At 45.0% G+C, this 18056-nt stretch overlaps 1 protein-coding gene and 1 long non-coding RNA gene across 3 annotated transcripts in view; one reads left to right on the top strand and one right to left on the bottom strand.

Moving 5' to 3' along the window:
* The window catches only part of ARMC7 (armadillo repeat containing 7), a 190132-nt gene that overhangs the window by 71516 nt on the left and 100560 nt on the right, over nt 1-18056 (bottom strand). The window contains exon 1 of one of the 2 annotated variants that reach the window (XM_069200121.1): nt 4966-5095. The exons of the other annotated variant lie outside the window; for it this stretch is intronic. The gene's annotated coding sequence lies outside the window, so the exon portion shown is untranslated. Of the gene's footprint in view, nt 1-4965; nt 5096-18056 lie in introns of those variants that run through there. 2 annotated transcript variants of the gene reach the window in all.
* LOC138245994 (uncharacterized) lies at nt 5205-9398 on the top strand. The gene is made up of 2 exons (XR_011194202.1): nt 5205-5469; nt 9000-9398. It is a non-coding gene; the product is annotated as an uncharacterized lncRNA (long non-coding RNA).

Raw genomic sequence — 18056 nt, 5'->3', positions numbered from 1 at the left:
CACAGGAAGTGGAGAGGCCAGCTGTATTTGGCCACCTTCTCCAATTATCCCTGGGAAGTCTCAATATGGGAGACCCGCATGTCCCCTTTAGGGCCACCTGATTTAAGGTGGAAGTGGAAGGACAATACTTACTGTTGTGCGGCATGCTGAATGGACGAGAAGTGTGTCTGCGCCCCCAATGCAGACAATGGCGACTTCTATTTAGCATTGGAGCGTGAGTTCCTCCCATATGCAGGGACACAATTGCGGTGGGGAGTGACTTTAATTGTGTGCTGGATGGTTATCAGGATCATCACCCCCAGAATCTAGATACTAAACCCAATATGGTAATGAGGTTACGAGCAGAGATGGAGCAGATAGGATGTGTGGATATCTTGCTCTCAACCCACCCAGAAGCAAGGGGATACACCTGCTACACTCCAACGCACACTGTCTACAGTCGCCTTGACAGGTTCTTACTGACAGGGGGCCTCATAACAGAGATGCCAACTGTCCAGATCTTAGGCAGATTCCTATCTGCCCATGCCCCACTGCTCCTGGACTGGGAGCTTTGTGGGGTGACACCCTGGGTGCCTCTGTGGTGCTTATGCCCCGAGACACTAGGGGATCCTCAGGTTCATGAGGAGCTCAGAGCAGTAACTGTGAGTTATTTCAATGCAAACTGGAACACAGAAGTCGGCAGAGGGCTAGAGTGGGGTGTGCTTAAGGCTGTGACCCTGAGGGGGAAGGCTTGTCTCGCATTGAAGGTGTTAGACACAGGCTTGAGACTCAGCTGACTGAGGAAAAAAGCTATTTATCGAGGCTTCAGCAGGAAGCCCCCATCTCAGTAGAGAGGCAAGAGGAACTTCTGTCGGCTCAGAGGAGGGTGGGCGAGACGTGGGAAAGGCTGGATCGGATGGTCAGGTGGGACTACCGCCAACTACTCCATAGAGAGGGCGATAGATTGGACTGCCTATTGGTGAGGCTTCTTAAACAAGAATGCCAATCCCTCTTGTGATGCTCTCCATGAGGTGACTGTACGACAGTATCATGAACACGCAAGCTGGCATTAACTGTCTTCTATGTGAGCACTTGGGGGCGGTGTATGGTAGACCAGGCGCCACTTGTCGTTTGGGGCAAGTGACTTCCTGGACTGACCTACTCTCCAAGACTAGCAGCGGAGCAGGTGGAAAACCTGGAAAAGGACATACTGGTAAAGGACCTGCAGGAGGCGGTCAGGGACATGGCAAGAGGTAGGGCGACAAGCCCAGATGGGCTACCGGTGGAATATTATCAGGCATACTCGGCAATGCTTCTGTCCAGTTAACTTGAGACACATCAGAAGGCCCACGCAAGTGGGCTGCTCCCCACCCTCCACTATGCGGGGGACCCAGATCATATTGCTGTCTAAGCCAAGTAAACACCCACTAGAGCCCAGTTCATACAGACCTCTCTCGATATTAGGAGTCAACACTAAAATATTGGGCAAAGGTCCTTGAGATGGGATTGCGTGGAATGGTGACCCATTTGCTATCCAGTGACCAGTGTGGGTTTATGCCTGGCAGGGGGACACACATGAACCTACGGAGGTTATAACATGTGATGCAATCTATTGCAGACAAGGACACTGAGGCAGTGCTGATTGCCTTAGATATCGAAAAGGTGTTTGTTATTCTTGACTAGGAGTATTCCTGGGAGGTTCTCTGGAGGATGGTACTGGGCACAACATTTATGTCCTGAGTGAAGCTGCCCTACATGGAGCTGGTGGCCCTGGTGCGATCTGGCAGGAAAATATCAGGGAGCATTCCTATCTGTAGGCGAGCTCGGCAGAGGTGCCCTCTCTCACAGCTCCTTTTCGCGCTGGCAATTATGGCTATTACCTTTGCAGGCACTTGGCCGAGTAGGGCATGGAAGTAGATGACATAACGCGTGTGGTCTCACTTTACATGGATGACACTCATCTACCTTACGCAGCCAGAGATATCAGCTGCTGTCCTGATGCAGATCCTGGAGGAATTTGGTGCAACATCAGGTCTCCGTGTCAATAAGCAGAAAAACGTACAATTTCCCCTGGCGGCCTTAGAACACCCGGCGCGTGATAGATTGCCGAGAACTGAGCTTGGATGGGTCAGGAACAGCTTCTGTTACTTGAGGATACAGGTGGCAACCACTGCAGTCGCTTGTTACAATCTTAATGTGGGCAGGACACTGCTTGGTCTGGAGGAATCAATCAAATTCTAGGACTGGCTTCCTCTGTCAGTTATATGAAGAGCTGCACTTTGCAAAATGGTTCTATTGCTCTCATGCCTGTATGCCTTACAAAACGCCATGTATGTGGTCCCGCGATCCACGTTCACCAAATTAAAGTCTTCAGATGGCATGGATGAGGGCTGTTAAGAGAAGTCGGGTTAAGCTAGATTCTGAGTTGGGGAGTCTGGGATTGCCTGAGCTCCACCTGTACTACTTGATGAGCCTTCTTCAATATGCGTCACAGTGGTGCGATAATAGGCCAAAAGCTGAAAAAAAAGTCTCTTGGCCACTTGGGGAACCAAGACGGATTTACCCCAGAGCCTTATGTGGAGATTGGGGGTTCCAGATGCTCACTCCTTTATTGTAGCCTGGGAACACACAGTTGCACAGGTGCTGCGATGGACTCCTTATGCTAAACTGCTGCCAATGGACTGGTTGCAGCCCTTTTGAGAGATTTGTGCTGAGATGGACATGACTAGGTGGCTTGAGGGAAGTTACTGTGCACCTGGGACTTTTACCTGAATGGCATTTGTGCCACACTGGAGGAGGCGCGGTCTCTCTTTGACCTCCACTACGGACAGTTTTTACAGTATGCCAATGTATATCGTGTCTACTGAGAGATTTGGACTGGTTTTCCCATGGAGCCGACGGAATCACAGACACTAATTCTGCAGCTAGACCCAGGATCGGCACAGGGTTGATATCACGCCTCGATAAAGCCCTGATGGGAGATCGCCAGGTTGACGTGACTGGGGTCCGAGACAGATGGGCTCCTGCCCTGCTGGATCTGTTCACTGAAGGAGCGTGGAGAAGGGTCCAGGGGGTCTCAAATAATGCATAATTCAAACTGATTCAATGTTATTACCTACACCATGCATACCACAGTGCTTACACTGAATTAATCAGACTAGGTCAGCGACATGTTCGAGATGTGGGGTTTCACTGGCAACGTTCTTCCGCGTGAAGTGGCAGTGTGGTAGACTGGAATGTTATTGGAGGGGGTACTGTGAGTCTTCCGGGAGGTCACAGGAATGGCACTAGAGCTCTCTGTGGGCCATTGCCTACTGGGGGTGCCCCTTGGCGCCCTGGCATGCGACCAAGATGAGCCACCGATTTCCCTTTTGGGCCTCGTGCTTGCTAAGCAGTGGGTAAAAACACATTGGCTACAGCCCACCGCACTGACTGCACAATGGTGGGTATTGGACCTACAGGAATAGGGTGTAGCAGAGGAGAGGAGACTGAAGTTGGTGCGTGCTGACGAACATGCAGAACTAGATTTGGAGCGTTGGGCGGCCTTGATGGACTGCCTCACGAAGGTGGTACTGCCGCCGGGCGATCTTCAGACCACCCCTCAGGGTCGAAGTCGGCCACCCGTTGCTTCTGAGCGCTAGAATGTATATCTCCAGATGGAGGTGGTTGTGGCAGAGGCGTGTATGGAGCTCTGATGCGGTGAGGGAGCAGTGACTGCCAGGTATGGTAGCATGGAGAATTATATTACGGCGTGGCGCTGAGCCCCCCGATGCCCAGGCTTTTCTCAGGCTGGGTGCGGTCCCCTGCCAGTGACTATGGGTCATATGTACAAACACATTTTCCCATTGACACAGAATGGGAAAAACCCTTTGCTACATCTGGCCCTTTGTCATTTGTTTGTGATGACAACCCCCTCCCTCCCATGATTGGGGAGATTCCTGAGATTTGGCTGAGAGATTACTATAACACTGGGTACTATATAGACTCCCATTTGCCAAAGCAGCATGTTTAATGCTAGTATGGAAATGAAAAAAATGTGGGTTTGGGGTGATCGAAGCAGTTCTGACCAAGGCAGTTCTAATACCACAGGGCGACTACTGAGATATGTACAGAGAGTCTACACTCCGCTATATGTGGACATACCTGTATTAATTGCTATGCTTTGTGTACTGTTTTGCTCTCGCTAAACACGTTTAACATTTTTATTTTATCTGCACTCATGTCAGCTGTCAGTTCAAGTGGCAGCAGTGACAGCAGGACATGCCCAAGATAATGCAGGGAGGCAGCAGACAGGGGGAAGCTGCATAATTTAGTTTTTTGTCCTCCGCTGGCCTGCTATGTCTCAAACTGCTGAACAAGCCTGACTGAAAGCAACTCAAAGATTGACATGAGAGTCATTAATTATGAAATACTACAGTAAATCGGATTACGGAGAGGACAAATGAATACAGTAGTGCTGTGATACGTGATGTCTGCTATGCTTTCGCGAGCACTACTCATGGTGTATTTGAAGAAATATATGTTGCCATTATAGTTCAACTTAAGACACAGTATAAAAAGGGAAAATTAAGTCCTAGTTTAAGATTTACATTTCCAACGGTTGTAATTAGACAGCTGCACGGTTTTTGTCTTCATTGTTTGGAAACGGTTACAAAAAGTTCTACAATGCCACCCGTTGTGTTGGCCGCACATAAACATGTAATTGTTTGCAAAACAAGAGCATGTTGTCATAACGCCTGCGCTCCCTTTAAATGAGGTGGGATCACTGGCCATGCTCGTTCAGTAGACAGTAACGCCGACGAGGAGGGTTTCTCAGCTCTGTCCCGTTAAAGCACAAGTGTCTACAGTCCCCGTTAAAGCACAAGTGTCTACAGTCCCAGTAGATGCGGGGAACGAAGATTGAATCACAGTTAAAAAAAGAGTTAAAAACGTTCTCCGGCTGGAATCACTTGCGACTGAAAAGTGATAAACTTTATATTCACGAACCTTCTGTGCGTGTGTCCTTTTGATCCTGGGAAACAGGGCCATTGTCACAGAGACCTGCCGGTGAACGAACCACAGGAGAACATCCTGAGACGGCTAACCAGTTACCTAAATCGAAAGCAAAGCACGACTGAATCTGGAAAACAGCTCGAATGAAACCCCGCCCACATAACGTGGAAGATGAGTTTAAAAGAAATAAACGTCAAGTCGCTGCATCAGCAAACAGACCATTCCAGCCTCTCGTTGTTTGTCCATTCATCTCATGCAGTGGGCGGGCTCAGTTTAGGGTTTCTTTCGTTGGGACCATGGGCTTGGTGTCTCATTCGCATGCTGTAGATGCCAACTTTCCCGATCCTTGGGCCATGTTTCGGCTGCGTGGGAATTAATACCGTCACCGTCGCTGCGTTTTGGGATGACACCGCCTCGGATGTCCCGCGGAAAGCGGCTGGGGAAACCGCTGCTGTTCGGGGCTGTGCTGCTCGGGCTGGGTACTGTCTTTATCAACAGGTGCGGGAGTTAATGGGGTCCTGGGCTGAAGGTGGTTGAAGGGTGGAGAGCACTGCTTAATTTGTAAATTAAAATGTGCTGGTGCCCAGAGCTCTCCTCTGAAACATCTGGCTGTTGTAATTAAATGTGCGAGCACGGAATAATGAGGCGGGGTAGTCCTGAAGCCATCTCGGGCCTCTTTAATCCATTTAATGCAGCTCTCTGCCCCTTCAGCTCACTCTTGCAGCTTTCTCCCTGTGTGACGCTTTTTTGTTTTTCTCTTCCTCCATTTTTTTCCATATGTCTTTTGTTTGCAGTAAATGCTTGGGCAGAAAAATAGTGCCGGTGCACTGCTCATATTAGGTACTGGTGGAGAGAGTTTGTAATATGTAAGGGTGTAGGATGTCTTATGTTGGTTGTTTATGGAGCCAGTAAATGGAGTTGAAGTGCGAACCAAAGTAGAAAAAAAGTATTGACCCGGTTGGCCTGAGAGTCTACTTTAGGGTGGCTGGGTTCCGCAGGACACACATTGCATGCGCAGAGTAGAAATCGAGGTGCAGTACATTAATACAGAAAACACAAGGAGACTATGATCCCGAGTACAGTTGGGTGAGGGGCAGGGTCTGTGAGCATTGGGGCCAAGTCAGAGATTAGGCCAGCGGTAGAAGTGCATGAAAAGAAGTATTGGAAGTGTGATCATAAGCCCAATTGGGGGGAGAGGGGGCAGGTCAGTCAGCTTGGGGACCGGATCCAAGGCATGGCTAAAGAGAATAAAGATTCTGTAACTATTTTGTTGGTCTTTCAGTTTCAAGTAACTACATATATTATAACACACACCTTAAATGACAAGTAAATGCAAGTTAACATCATCAGTGAAAGATGCACTATTTCACGTTGTGAATCCTCTTTTGGTTATCCTTGCTGATATCTGCTTGTGTGTAACAAGAGAGCCACAGAATCGAATTCTGGTTGGTGCAGTGATGAATAGTTTTGCTTTTTTGGTGTAATGAGGTCCCAGCCTGTGACAGAAAGCACTGTGAATATGTATGTCATTATTTTAAGCTTGCATCACACAGTGTATGAGATAGGGTGCCACAAAAGGTAAAACAAAATAGGTTTTAGATAAAAAAATATTTTGCCAAAATATAGATCTGAGTACCATGTATACTGTATTTAGTGCAATCATTTTTTTTAGCTGTCTATTAAAACCACACATTCCATAGGACAACTCACCATACCTCTGCAAGTGACTCGATCAATTAAAGCCAATACTAGCTTCCAAACTGCCTATGCATTTGCAAATTGGCACCTTTACATTTCTTCAGGCAGCAGGCACCCTGGCAAGATGGGTTGTTCAGTTGTCTGTCCCTACCTCGTCTGCACAGCACAGGGGACCCTCTCCCCGAGCACTTCAGCTGAGGCATCTCAAATGTTGAAATTAACCGTGCTAAAACCGTTGCCTTTTAACATATAGTAGGGGATTTTTTTTAGTCAAATTATAAAAGTATGACTACGCTGTGCCCCTCAGATCCCACCCACTTTGAACTCTGGATGAGGCTAATCAGAATAAAGTATTCTGTAACCAGTGCCTCAAATGAGTAAGTACTTTCAGGCACTGAGTACCTGCATTTCATTGAGTTCTAGTTAATCTGCACTTCCAAGCAGAGTTTTAATACTTTTAATGAGTAAGTTCTGGCATTTCTCCATAGGAAACCTGTTCCTTTGCATAGTGAGCACTGCACGTCCCATTCCATTTCAAGCACTGGCTAATTATTTTGTTGGCCTTTCACCTATGTGAAACTGCCTACACACTTAAAGTGAAAGGTAAATGCTAAATTTAAATTTACTTATGGAAACTGCATTTTTTGGGTGAAAAGTTTGCTTAGGTGATATATTCATATCAGATGTCTGTGGGTGTAACCGGACTGTCACTGATTAGAACCCTGGTTGGTGCACTGGGAAATAGTGAAGTGTGTAATTATGATCCTATGAAGTCATAACCTGTGAAAGAAAGCATTGTAAGAATGTATGTCAGTTAAGAAAAAAGACAGTATTAGATAGGTTGCCACATTTTAAATATTGTGTTACAGAGAGTATGTGGTAGGCTCCAAACAGTATCAATTGGCTGTTGTAATGTGTGCAAAAAGACTCAGGACCTCGTTTTTCGGGTGGAAAAGGCCACCTGCCAAACTCCCGCAGGACAGGAGACCGCCACTGTGGCCGCCTTCCCGCTGGACCTATTATGTGTTTCCCACTGGGCCAGCGGGAAACGCACAACAACGTTGACATTGGCTCATGATAGTCAGTGGCAATACTGTTGTGCATTGGGTTCACCAGCACCTGTTGTGCAAATCACTGTCTTCAAAGCCGGCGGAGGCCCGCTCTGCCGGTGGAAAGAGGGGTCATAATCCCCAGGGCAGCGCTGCCCTGGCGAATTGGTACCGCCGGCACTGCCAGGCTGCCAAAATGTGGCGGTTCCGGCAGTTCAACCGTGGCGCTTTCACCAGGGTCGTAATGTCACGGTCGGACCACCTCCGGCGGTCTGCCAGGGTCATAATGAGGCCCTCAATGTTTAAGTGTTTTCAAAATATTATGTTTTAATAATGCACAGCATGTACTTCATAGAAGCCTTTTTAAATAGATTTCCATTGAAAGAACACATTCCAGAAATGGTAACACTCTTGCAGTCTGTCTCAAATAGAACGACTCACCAAAAAGTGTCAAATGATTCTATCAATTACAGCCTATACTGGCTCCCAAGCATCCTTTAGATTTGCTGATTAACAAGTTGGACATATTCATATTTACTTCAGGTAGCTAGCACAATTAGGGAAAGGCTTGTTTCTTCTTTAGCTAATTCTTCCCCCTCTCATCTTACATTAGCAGATACCCTCCTTTTATTCAACCTGAGGATGCTCAACCATAAAGTATTTTTTCAGTGAAAAGTATAGGTACTTTTTGTTAAAATTAAAAAGCTTGGGAATGTCGGTTCCCCGCCCACCTCTACCTCTGGCGCAGAGACACATCCGTGCAGACAAATCAGAATCATAATACCCTCTACCAAATAAGGCCATTCAAAAGTGGCTTCCAGTGTACAAACAAGAAAGTCTCTACCTAGTCCTGTGTCTCTTACAATCACCAACATTTGGCACTCTAGAATGTTTGCTCGCCGGCCGAGCGGGAAACTCATAATAGGGCCCGCGGAGGGATGGCCACATAGGCCGTTCTCCTGACGTGGGACTTTGCCGGGCAGCCCCTCAGTCTTTTAAATTAATTTGGAAGAAAGATCCTCAGTGGTGCCAAGATACATTCAAGTAAAGGTAACCCATCAGGGTGGCATTCTGTCATAGGGTCTAACAGGTCCAAATAGGTGCCTGCTGGACTGTCACTTTTTAAGTTAAAGCCAAGATTGATTCCATTTGCATGGTTAGTGACTATATTAGTACAATGAACAGCAGAATCCATGAAATGGAATGTGTCCAGAGTAACAAAAGGCAAGAATATTTAAAGCTTTCCACACATCTCGATTTTGTTTCTCTGGTTTGCAACAGGCATCGATTTCTGACTGATGTGGAGGAGCTTCGGGCGAAGGCACGTGATAAGTATGAGATGAAGCGTCTGGAGGTGGAGGAGGCTCGGCAGAGGCAGCTGGCGGAGCTTGCAGAAAAAAGGAAATCCCAATAACCGGATTTCAAGGTGATCAGGTCAACTAAAAGCTGAAAAGGGACACAGAAACATGTTGGTTTAACTCACTGCCACGGGCGCACACCAAGGAGTTATCCAAAACTTACCTATCCAACCTGCGCTGGAGAGAGTGGACCACTGATGCTGGAATGTAATACTGCATAGTTAGCTGCCAACTCTGCTGCTCATGAGCTTTGAAGAAAAAAAATGCCTACTAATCAAGTAGTATGATTGTAGACTTTGAATAAAAATATTTCGGACCCTGACTGCACGGTTGTCTTAGTCAGTTGATTTCCTTTCTTTCTTGATGTCTGCTGCTCTGATTTAATATTAAATATTTGCAGCGAGCCAATGTGTTTTTGCATGATACCCTTACACATTTAAGGCAGCAAAAGATGTGTATTTACGTGGGGTAGAAACGCATTTACTCTCCTCATTTTACTGTCCTTAGATAATGTTTTGCTCGAATAGGATTTAGACATCACACTCTGTTCAAACAACCACCAAACTTCCAACTGGTGTCACAAATGGAATTCTTGGATGCCATAATGATTCCAAGTGACTGCAGCCATGCATCAGCCTGCTTGTTAATGATACTGTTCTATAAACAAGGTAACCCCTGGCCTTTGTACTATCACGCTGTTTACCACGGTGGTCTGTTCTGTTAAGATTTCTGTATTTAAGTTGGACGAGGTGGAAGAATGTGGCAGTGGACTGGGATAGCTGAATGCGTGTAGTAGTAGGTTGGATGAGTGAGGCAGTTGGCTGGGGAAAATAGATGTACATAGCAGTAAGTTGGAGGAGGTGGAAGAGCAGGTCGGTAGGTTGTGTGGGGAAATGAATGTATTACTTTAAAAGTTCAAGTCAATGTAATATTAAATAAATACACCTATATAAAAAAAGATTATAGATTATACAAGATTTAATGTACTTATATATTCCTGACATAAATCATTATTTATATGTACATACAGGTATTATTATAAATATATTAATGTATTGAGAAAGCATTAGTCTACATACATATAGATGTTTATAGGAGTTGGAATACTTTTTTTATACATTTGGTTAATACCCTCCGCGGAGTGTTGGGCTCAGGGCAATTGAATTGGTATCTGATAATATAGGAAAGGGTGTCATATACTAACTTACATGGCCAGTTACGCATTACACAAAGAACATCCAACAGAAAGCATGAAACAGAAAACCTCAAACATTGACAAGACAGCACAAATGTATTGTATGGCTGATTATCACGTTAGAAACAACAGCATTTATGGCCATAATATAACACGTTCTGTTGTCCTACAAAACACATTAGCCAGAACTCTTTACATTCAATATAGCCTAGACATTCCATATGGTTGTATGTGGTCTCTGAGAAAAAAACGAAGTTGTATAAGGCCATATTTCATAATCAATCTAACCTAAAACGTCATCTCATAATTTACAACTTAAATAGCCTTTGCTACATGTTAGAATCCAATTTAGTAAATGGCTTTTATATTGGAATTGAGTTCTATAAGTTTGTTCCTTTTTCCCCTTCCTCACACAGATTCCTATTGTCTTCAATTGCCTGGGGTACTCAGACAATCTCCTTCTTGCCTTTTTTTTAAAAACATTTTTGTGTTCGTTCCTTTTCCTCCTTGCTTTCTTCTTCCCATCCTGCACCTCTTTTATCCTTGTTTTTCTTGTTTTTCTCTTTGCTTTTTGGGTGGGCTGCAGCCCCAATCGCACCTCTGTTTTTCAGTTTTTCCCATCTTCGCTACAAATCTTTTACCCTTCTCATTTTTTCTGAAAAACATAATAGCTTTTTTCTCTGTTAGATGCTTGTCAGCCATTCTGTTTTTCACCTCTTCCTCCTTTACCACATTTTATTGTTTGCTCCTGTTTGCGGTCAGTGATTCCTCCTATTTATTGAGTTGCAATAAAAAATAGGAAAGGGATGCGAAGACCCTAGTATGTTCAGTTTGCCCTTTTATACATTTTTTCCTCTTTTTTTTTTTAACATGCTGATTTCCATTGCCTTCTTTATTTAGTAGTTGCTGCAAGGTTTTGTGTGTATTTGTACAGATTTTTGTCAGTTACGCACCTAAGATTTGCTACTTGCGTATCTGATGTTTTTTCATTTGTGATCATTTTCACAAATAGTTTTATTCAAATACGTTTTTTCAGCGTTTTTCATTCAGAATTCTTGCAGCCGCGTATCTGTTTTTTTCTGGCAATCCACGTGCTACAGTTACATATAGTTGGTTATTTTTTTAGCTTGCCACCAAGTAAATGCCCCACACATACTTCTGCTGGGCAATAGGCATGTCCACTGACCTTGAAGAAACTTATGTTAATGGGAAAGCCTTCCAGTCTCATGTCATACACTTCATCTTCGTGCAGCGTATTACAGAATAATTAAGACATAACTACCTAATTTGGGAAGAAGACCAGAACACAATTTTATTGTCCACAGAGCCTTACAAGGGAAAGGACCACTATACCTAACAGTTAAATTCACACAGTACAAACAAAAGAAGACACTGTGTACCAGGCTTGCACCACTTATTATACTACCATACCATAAGGAGGTACTGCTTTCTCAGTAGAAGCCGCCAACCACTGAAACTCGCTACCAGCCAACATGCGAAGCATCCAGGAGCACATACACTTCGAACAACAGTTAGGAACATGGCTATTTCCAAAATTACTACATCAGCCTACGTACCCAGGATAGAATCTAGACAGACAATTGCACCATTAAGTTTAATTTCCGGCTTACAACCCACACATAGGGAACCACCTAATCAGTAAATTGCGTTCTACATGAAGGTAAGCAAAAAAAGAGCTGACCTATGGTTCATCTGGCTGTTATATTAAGTCGATTCATATATAACTTTCCTGGTCCACACTAATAGTAATACAATGACACTCAGCTGTCATCCATTAAATTAGCCCTCACCAGGTGTACAGGAATGGAATCACTGTAGAGATCTGTCACATTCTGCAGGTCAATTGGAGGACTTTAATCTAGCCCATCGCAACAGGTTCAGAATAACTTTAAATTATGACCTCTCCTGTTCATCTTTCAATGACACTCGTATATGGGATAACAGTAACAACATCCATCCCAGCAGATCTTCACTTTTGTTTCTCACTCCAGCCATGCCAGCTCAGAACTAAAACCATAAACAACATTTTAGTTTGGATAACCAAGTCCAGTAACCTGGCAAGTAGATGAGGATCATAAGAAATACCATAAACTGACCTGCAGAGCTGCTCAAAGCTGAAATCACAAACTGTATGCCTATCTCTCACACTGCATCATCCACCACACTATTAAGCATGAAACACGACATGGCAACACTTCCATTATGGGATCACAGAACAAGGATAACACCATTCCAACCACACACGCTACATGTTGCCTGCTGCCCATGTAATAAGCGCTTCAGTGCCCCTTATAGGAGTAGTAAGCGCCATATAATGGCTGTAGTACAAAACAATACAGTGTTCATAACAGATCATCACTTAGTCTCCACCTTACTGGAAGTGCTTACACAACTATATCAAAAACAGTCTGTGCACAACATAAGTGCCAATAATACAAGTGCATTTAGATCATTAGTACATTAGCTAATCCTTTTGTTTTTATTTAGCTTTCGTGTTGTTTCTGTGCACTATTACTAACAAGTGTTACTTTAATGCAGTGAAAGGGCACTCGACTTCCAAACAAGGAAGGGTGGAGAGTTGGCATTGCTGGCGTCCTTTGAACCTTTAACTCATTGCGCTATTTTCTGCCTGGTTTATAAAATTTACTTTTGTAATAGAGGAAGCAGACAATATATCGAAATTGCTTTGAGTAATTCACCCAATACTGCTTTTGTTTTCATTACACCGCGGTATTGATTGTTATGGGAACTCAAAAGCAATTTAGGAGATACAGAAATGTATGCCTGGTATGTGTCATGGTTTTGGGCCATAGAAACAAAGGCTGACACAGAAGGAATAGAAAAGAATTTCAGCATGATCTTACATATGATTCATGGACATAACATGTTTTAACTGCATTGCCTGTGAGGGAGACCGGAGGGTAACTTAAAGGAAAATAATGTGACTGCTACCATGTGGCTTACACCGGACATGAAGAGAGCTTTGGAAGAAAGGTGTCCATAGGTTATATATGTATGCAACATAGTAAAATACAGAGAAACGTGAGCGAACTTAAGCACTAATGATGATCACAAAATGAAAGAACTGTGATGATAAAGACAATAACAGACACTATTTTCAACACTAAACAGAAAGAATGCCATGAAAGAGAGCAGGTGTTCCTGGTTTTATTTTCCCCTTGTTTGTATTTTATCATATTTCCTCTGCTGTGTCTTTGTGTTGGTATGTTCCTGCTCTCCCCACTCTCTCTGTTGGTGTCTTCAGAATGTGGAAGCTGGAGGAGACATTCCTGGAGACAGCAGCTGTGGAGGCAGCAGTTTGATTGCTATGTTCGTGGTTGGAGTTTCTATTTCTGGGATTATATCTGTAATAAACTAGTTACAGTCATCTTTAACCAGCGTTGGCACCTTATTTCCTGTTGAAGACACCTGGTATTTACTACACTTTGGCGACGATTGGCTTTTGGATCCAGATCCTCGTGCAGTTACCTAGAAACTTCAACACGTTTCAATAAGTTTTGTTTTGCTTCCAAACGTCAAATACAAGGTACTGTGTAAGCATTTTTATTAGATATATGTTTTTTTTTTCAAAGTTTTTTTGATGGCCGTTGCTGCTCGCGCACTGTTATTTTTGTTCGCTCTCATCGGTGTTTGTCCTTAGCAACTGTTTCTATAGTTGCTTGTGACGCTCTGCCAACTCGGAAACAGCTGACGCTGTCTTCCGCATTGTCCTCGTTTCCTAGCAACATCTGACTCTGGTCGCATTTCTTTCTCGTGGCCGTACCCTCTAGCAATGCCTGGAGCCTTTCTACCGCGTTACAAAGTGTTTGTGCGGCTTATTTCAGTAGCTCTCTAGCGTTGTTGGGAGCCTTTCTAACGCGTCACACAGCAACAGTGACAACAGTGTGGGCTCGCTTTTAATGTTGCCACAGTGGATTGCCTGCAGTTTTTTTTGGTCTTCATTTTTTTTCTTCTCTTGTCTCCTTAACAACGGACATTTTTTTTTTTTTCTCTCTTTCACTCATCCTCAATGTGTTTGAACAAGTGTTGAACATCCTTCAACTTTATCGGATTTGTTTTTTCTATATTTTGTTTTTATTCTTCAAGTTGTAGACTTGCTGCAGCGAATATGCCGAGCATTACTCCACCTCCATTTTTTCTTGCTCTTCCTGGAGATCCTCCTATACCTCGGCCTAAATGGAAGAAAGTTTCCTAACTTATATACGTGTTTGTGGCAGCAATTTATCTTCTGAAAGGAAAACTTCTGTTTTACAACACTGCCTAGGAGCGGAGGGCCAGGAGATCTTGGAAACCTTACCTGCCATAGTATCTTCTGATGGTGCTGAAGGTGACACGTCAATGAATGAATTTGATGCAACTTTACTTAGATTGGACATGCATTTTTTACCTAAAATGTTGATTATTTTACAACAATATTATTGCGGGAAACGTAAACAGAACGAGGATGAATCTATTGCGGACTTTGTCACGCCTTACGTAAACTTGCGTCTTCCTGTAATTTTGGGGAGAGTGTTGAAGAGCGCATTTGAGATCAATTTATGCTGGAATGTAAATATGACAAAGTTAGAGAAGCTTTATGGTCGAAAAATGATCCAACCTTGGATGACGTATTAACAATTGCAAAACAAGTGGAACTTTCAGTGTCTGGTATAGAGAATTTGAGAAAATCAAAAAATGTTTCAGTGGATGTTCAAGTTCTTGATGTTAAATATAAAATTAAGAGCCAAGCAAGTAATAGAACGAGGTTGTTATGTTTTAGGTGTGGCTCAACTACTCACCTTGCTAATAGCAAAGATTGTTCAGCTGTTTCTGTGACCTGTAATAAGTGTGGTAAGAAGGGTCATTGTGCTAAATGTTGCAAATCTTTAGCTAAAGCTAAGGTTAAGGTTCATGAAATTGAATGTGATGAAGATCGGGACTTTGTTCTTCAGATTGTCAATGATGTCAATTGTGTATCCAATGTGCGGTGTGAATATCCATCTGATTCTGTTGATGTAAATGGTATCTCCATCTCTATGATGATGGATTCAGGTGCAAAACTTTCCCTTGTGTCTGAATTTGATTTTGCGAAGCATTTTCAGGGGAAAGTTTCCCTTCTGGATCCTGATGTCACCCTGTATAGTTATGGTGGCAAACCTATCGAATTAAGGGGATACTTTGATGCCACTATTACATTCAAAGCAAACACTAGTTATGGCAAAATATATGTTCCAGTTGTTGGTAATACAATCTTAAATTGGCCGCATTGAAAAATGCTGGGAATTATTTTGAATCCCAATTCAGTTCCACAAGTACAGGTTCAGAAAGTTTGTAATATCAATGTGGAACTTATGAGTGAATTTCCTGATGTGTTTGCCTCCAAAATTGGATGTATTACAGGTTATAAACTCTGCATTTGCCTGAAGGAAGGTTCACAGCCGGTGGCTTGTAAGGTTAGGAAAGTTCCTTTTGCTTTGCATGACAAGGTAAAGCTGGAACTACAAAGATTACAGTCTGAGGGAATAATTGAAGAAGTTGAGGCTTCACAACGGATTGTTCCAGTTGTGTTTGCCATGAACAAATCTTGGGACATCCGGCTCTGTGGACCTCAGACATCTCAACAAAGCTGTCATTGAAGACAAATTTCCTCTACCAAATATAAGTGAAATGGTTAGCTTGTTGGGAGATGCGAAATATTTTACCACTCTGGACTTAAGCTCTGCACCAGGTTCAATTGTGTGAGGAATCAAAATTGTTAACATATTTTATCACTCCTTTTGGTGTTTTTACATTTAACAGAATGCCTTTTGGATTATGTTCAGTGGCTTCTGTTTTCCAGAGGCTTATGAATGACATTCTTGGCAAAGTAGATGGTGTAAGGTTTTTTCAGGATGATGTCCTAATCTTCTCCCACACTCCTGAGCAACATGTGTTGAAGATTAAGGAAGTTCTGCAGATTTTTCGTCTCAAAGGCATCACGTTAAAAGGAAACAAATGCAAATTTGCTTGTTCAGAGATTTCGTATCTGGGGCCGGCGCGGACGACGGTGGGCTCCGATGGCTGGGGGCCATTACCAGACTGGAAGAGGCTGGGATAAAGGACAAAAGCTTGCCCCCGCCTGGGGCTGGAACGAGCCTGTGACCCCACCGAGCAGGAGAAGCTGGAGACTGGACCGGGTAGATGATCTTGGCACTAAGATAGAGCCGACCTCCTGGATAGCCCAAGCCAAGGAGGAAGCAAAGCAACCAACGGAGCTGGCGGCCGGGGGGGGGAGGCGCCCAGCGGAGGACACAATTGGCAGACTGCCTGACAGAGGCAGACCACTGGTCACCACTGGTCACCCCTTGAGCCTGTGAAGGTCGGTGACTCCTGAAGTAAGTGGCGCTGCGGATAGTACACCTGGTGGGGCTGAAATCTGGGTGATGTCGGAGTGCGCCTAAACAAGCTGCTAACTCCGAGGATGTGAATGCGACCCTGCAAGAGTGTGTGACCGGCCTGGGACCTGCGACGCGTTACTGGACTGGGGCGGGCCCCCGGGGAGCCCCCTAAGCCGCTGGGAGAGCGGCCCTGTGACGCTGTGGCGGAACTGTGTGAGTCATGACCCTGGGTGCAAAACACGCGGAGGAACGATCGTAAAGTCCGGAACAGAAGAGAGTAACGGTTAGCCGCGGGCTGACAGCACGGAACCCTCTGACTCTGTAACGGGAAGCCGGAGATAGCTGGCGTGGTCTCGGAGGGCCTGCCTGGTGCCCGCCTGGGAATCGTGGCCTGGCCTGTGGTGACTGAGGTGCGGGACTACAGAAGGAGGAGAGCTCGCGATAAGACTCGGGCTTGTGCCCTGGGGATGTGACCCCCCCCACCTTCTCCAACCGATGCCCCCCAAGGCCCGACATAAGAGTAAAATCATGGACCCCGCGACACCATCGGGGCACAAAGAAATGGAAGTACAAGGCCACTCACAGTTCAACGTACAGGAAACCCTGTACAAAATATTAGGGGCGATAGAAGACACAAAGACAACACTACAACGCGACATCAACCAAGTAGCAGTTGAGGTGGGTCGACTGAGAGCAGACCACCATAAACTGGTGGACAGAGTCAAAGAAACGGAATCCACATTGGCAGACATTGGGCCGAAACAGAAAGATCTGGCGGCCGAGGTAACTTCCCTTGCTACCAGAGTGGCACGGCTTGAACAAAGAGGCGAGGATGCGGAGGGGAGAAACAGGAGGAACAATGTGCGCGTGGTGGGCCTCCCCGAGGGGGCTGAGGGAGCCAACATGGTGGAGTTTCTAGAGAAATGGTTAAGCACAATGGTTGCGCCCAGATGCCTGACCCCCTTCTACACGCTGGAGCGCGCGCACCGGGTGCCGTCGAGGCCTCTTGCCCCTGGCAGACCACCCCGTGTAGTGATTGCCAAGTTACTGCACTAGAGACAGAGACAGAGACATTCTTATACAGAAGGCTAGAGAGATGGGCCCATTTAAAGTAGCAAACGGAGAGGTGACGCTATTCCCGGACTATACATTGGATGTTCAGAACAAGCGAACTTCATTTCTAGCAGTCAAAAAGGCCCTAAGAGAAGAAGGGATTCAATACTCGCTGTTGTACCCAGCCAGACTGAGAGTGATATTGGAAGGGAAGACCACTTTCCTCCAGTCCCCGGAAGAAGCATGGGAATGGCTCGAGAAACGTGGGTCCCAGGTGGGGCAACCTGGGGGTGAGGGCACGGCTGGGAGTCGAGCTAGCCGGGCCCCGAAGGCC

The sequence above is a fragment of the Pleurodeles waltl genome, chromosome 7 (genome assembly GCF_031143425.1).
Source record: "Pleurodeles waltl isolate 20211129_DDA chromosome 7, aPleWal1.hap1.20221129, whole genome shotgun sequence".
Classification (NCBI taxonomy): domain Eukaryota; kingdom Metazoa; phylum Chordata; class Amphibia; order Caudata; family Salamandridae; genus Pleurodeles; species Pleurodeles waltl.
Note: the sequence above shows the minus strand (reverse complement) of the source record. Positions and strands in the feature narration are given on the sequence as shown.